General features: G+C 34.6%; 1 pseudogene; it reads right to left on the bottom strand.

Annotated features, from left to right (window-relative positions):
• Window positions 1-1,886: 1,886 nt before the first annotated feature.
• Window positions 1,887-3,062, bottom strand: LOC150027224 (uncharacterized; annotated as a pseudogene).
• Window positions 3,063-4,629: the final 1,567 nt, after the last annotated feature.

The raw sequence follows: 4,629 nt of genomic DNA, 5'->3' as shown, positions 1-4,629 counted from the left end.
AATATAAATTATTGTGTTTGTTTTTCTCTCTCCTTATCTTTGTTATATTACATGTTAGCATTGCATGTACTAATCCAAGAAGAATATTTAATGTGTCAATACATACCATAATATTTATCAAAGTGTTTTAAAACAAAGTATTTGATTTAAATCAATATTTGATGGAATTCTTGATGCTCGTTTTCAAGACGAATGGAATGGATTGAGGCTTGGTTTGGATGCAACAGAAGTTGCATTTCAATGAAAGAAGGATTGAAAGGGAAGTAGTCCAAGGAATTGCACGTAAAAGCTTGAGGAAGTAGAGTTATGCTTCTCACACTAGTGCAAAATTGCATTTAGACAACGGTTTTTAAACCCTTTAGGTAGCGGTTTAAGACTCATAATTTATGTGTATGCTGTCTATACTTTTGAATTATAGACTATGGTTAAACAATTGTAGTCTATAGCACAACTATCACTACTAGAAATCTGTTGAACAGTGACCAATTAGTGACAGACAATCGTAGTCTATAACACAATTATCATTACTAGAAAATTGTTGAATAGTGACGAAATCAGTGATCAAATTGGTTACGAAAAATCAGTCACATTTTTGGTTACCAAATCAGTCACAAAAATGGTCATAAAAATTCTTCATAGGAAATTAGTTACAAAATTGGTCACTACTATTCCCCCCAAAATCTCTAAATTTATCTTTTATTTTCACTCACTCTTAGCTTAACCCCCTGCACCACTCCACTAAAACAACTCTCACTCCCACTCTCACATTTCAGAAAGAAGGAACTCCCCCTCCCCTCCAGAAACCCTAATCTCTACTTGATGTGAGTTGATTCTAAGATTGCACATTTTATTTGTTGCTCTTTGTTTAAGATTTTTTTGAATTAGCAATTATGGTCAGAACCCTGAGAAGATTCCCACTGGACACAAACTTAAACAAGTGGTTAAGTAAGTGTGAATGTTCGCTTCAGAAGGGCAAAGAGAAAAAGACAATAATATGGTGTGGATGATGCAGCGAAATTAGAGACAATGAACAAATAAAGAAGAAGAACAAAGTAAAGAAAAAAATTTAAAGAGAAGAAGGAGACATATATGGAATGGAGGAAGGCGTAAAAATAAAAAGTAAAAGAGGAAGGGAAGAATATATCTTATGGTAAGAAAGGAAGTCATGCCACTTGTACTAGAGGAACTCCAAGATGAGTGGTGTAAAAATCGTCACTTGAGATATTACCCACCCAAGATAAGACCCAAATAACTAGAGCCGCCACTTGAGATATTACCCACCCAAGATAAGACCTAACATGAGCTCACAAGTCTCACAAAATCACTCTTGTAGAGTTTCTTTACTATTCAAATTCAATGTGTAAATACATGAGGCAAGACACTCTATTTATAGGAGAGAGTGTGGAGAACAAGATAGAAGGGTATGATGGTCATTTGTGACAACCCTTCTAGAAGGTAGGTCAAAGAAACCCTAAACCCAGAAGCACTTGTCATGAAAGGTGGGCTTGACACAATCCCAAATTACTAAGCTCACCTTTCCCAAATTACCAAGCACACCCTTCTCAAATTACTAAGCACACCCTCAAATTACTAAGCACACCCTACTCTAGTTTATTCTTCTATTAAGTGAACCCAATTTATTTACACAACTTTCTCTTGTGGAAAGACAATAAGGAAGAACTTCTGATATTCTGGTTTGTATTTGGTTCTTCTTTTGTTGATGCTTTCTCAAGGTTTGGTGGGACCTGACTTTGTATACTGAGATGAATGACCTTTTTGTGAAGTGCTTGATGTGTCCTTAGTCATCTGTTGGTTGTTGTGGTTTGTATCAATGTATGATATAATTTATATGTTAACGTAATTTAAAAAGTGTTTAACTGTCTCACCTAGGTTGTGGTCTTCCTTGATTCTTTGGCAAAGTCATCACCAAACAATCCACCTCCACTCTTATAAAGAGGCAAATCAGTTAAGTTTTTTTATTGCATATATTTACTTGGCACAAACTTCTTGATGCAAGCATACAATCCATTTGTAACTTCCAAATCATATTCCATTTTCGGATTAGAATAATAGAACTCTGGATTCAAAAAGTGATCAGCCGCATGCAAGGGGCGATGAAATTGACATGTCCATCTATTATCAATGATTGTAAATACATCCTTGTACTTACTTGCATGATTATTGAATGACTTTATTATTGTTTCTTTGGCTTTCTCTATTGCTTCATATATATAACCCATACCTTCTTTTCTCTCTCCATCAACCAAACGAAGTACATGAACAAGAGGAGTCATGCCTTTGAGATTAAATACAACATGATTCCAAAATGAAGGCATAAGAACAATTTTTGTAGCTTCTTTCCCCTTAGCTTCCTTATACAACTTGTTCTTGCTCCATTCATCTGAAGTGAACATTTTTCTTAAATTTCCCTTCTCTTGATACAACCTTTGTAATGATAAATATGAGGTAGCAAACCTTGTAACTTCATGTCTTACCAATTCCCTCATTTATAAATTATCTTAATAAACACAAGGAACTAGAATCGCTATAGATGAAGCCAACAAGACTAAGTCATCTTTGAATCATCTTCTTTATCAAAGGAATCTTTTCGATGTCTTCAAGAAGTCCAATAAAGATTAGGACTTTTTGCTTCCAATAATTTACCAGCAGAGACATAATTACTACCATTATATGTGATAACTTGAACCACATTTTCTTCTCCAATCTCCTATAGGAGAGCTCACCAAAAAGTTAATCAAACATCATTACTTCCGATCTGTCCATGCATCTCACATGATAAAACAACCATGTCTGCTCCATTGCAATTTATGATCTTTCAACAACTTTTTAGTGTACTCAACTTCCTTGTTGAGGAGTGGAACTCTAACCTCATGATAGGTAGGAGTTGGAAAATTACGTCCATAAGCACCTACAACATCAATCATATCTTGAAAACTCTTAAATCTTACAAGATTGAATGACAAGCCTGCTTAATAACAAAATTGAGCAATATATTGATGAACTGATGCCTTTAATTTCTTGTCACATTCTTCCTTAATACTAGTTTGCCTAAGTTGTTATTTCTTTCTCTTCTTTATTGCAACATTTGGATTTCTACAAAACAAATACATTGTTCCTTTTTTTTCCACCACTAATTCTCCTCTATCATTACTAGCGATAGAAATTTCAACTTCATCTTCACTTTCAATATTAACATATATCGCACCATATACATGATTAACGGAAGAAGTGACTGCTTTTTCTTACAATAATTTTCAAAGCTCTTCTCTCACATTTTTTGGAGTCTAATAACATTGCCATTCTTTGCCATCAAATTTTCTTTAGCCCCATTAAATCCCTCTTTCATAATTTTCCCACACTAGTTACAAAAGTTGTATTTAGATTTGTTTCATTCAATGAATGACAAAGTTTCCAGCCTGGATCACTTATGTGGGATATTCTTGAAGTGTCCAGTTCATTGGCCATTATGCTAGAAAATAGGAATATTTTTCTAAAAATAATAATATTGGAATTGAAAAAGAAGAAAAAAAAATAACACGTGAAAAAAAAATCACGAACAGTGGCGACGACGACGACTGGCGGCGAAGGTTGGCGGTAGTGGGCAGTGCTGGAAGTGAGAAATAATTAGAGAATGTGTAGTGGCATAGATAAAAAAATGTGTTGTGGATGTAAATAGTTATAATATTTTAAATAGGCCTTTTAGGTCTAATTTTAATTAAGTTGTGATATTTTTAATTAGGGTTTAACAACATGCAACCGCATACCACACAACACATTCAATATTTATATTTTCATTAAGGTTTTATTAGGTAAAAGTTGAAATGGGTCTTTTGCCCAAACTCATGGGTCTTTAAAATTAGGTTTAAGTCTTCATGCGCCACAACTTCTTTTTCTTCATTAGTAGCGCCGCACGCAACTCCTTCTTTTTCATGCTTCGCCATTGTGACACCATGCGTCGCCGGTACAACCATCTTTTCTCCGTTTTTTATTTTTATTTTTCCGCATTTTGTTAGAACCTGGAAATGCCAAAAGCGGTTGCCATGGAAATTCGCATCGCGACCGCCTTGTTGTGGCGATAGTCAGAAAATACATCACTGCCTTTTGCCATGCCACCGCCATAACCAAAAACTAATAATACTGCCTACAACATCAATCATATCTTGAAAAATCTTCAATCTTACAAGTTTAAATGACAAGCCCGCTTGATACGAAAATCGAACAATATATTGATGAACTTATGCCTTTAAGTTCTTGTCACATGCTTCTTTAATACTAGATTGCCTTAGTTGTTCTCTCTTTCTCTTCTTTATTGCAGCATTTGGATTTCTTAAAAACACATCCATTGGTCCTTTTTTCCCACCACTATTTCTCCCCTTCTCATTACTAGCGGTGGAAATTCAACTTCATCTTCACTTTCAATATTATCACATGTCGCACCATATACAGGATTAACAGACAAAGTGGCTTAACAGTTGTAGTAGTTCCCATTTCATAATTTTTTTTATAGTAGTTACAAACAGTTGTATTTAAATTGTTTCATCCAATGGATGACAATGTTTACGACCTGGATCACTTCTGTGAGATGTTCTTGATAGGTCATGTTGATTG

This window comes from Phaseolus vulgaris, chromosome 6 (genome assembly GCF_051622355.1).
Source record: "Phaseolus vulgaris cultivar YP4 chromosome 6, ASM5162235v1, whole genome shotgun sequence".
Classification (NCBI taxonomy): domain Eukaryota; kingdom Viridiplantae; phylum Streptophyta; class Magnoliopsida; order Fabales; family Fabaceae; genus Phaseolus; species Phaseolus vulgaris.
Note: the sequence above shows the minus strand (reverse complement) of the source record. Positions and strands in the feature narration are given on the sequence as shown.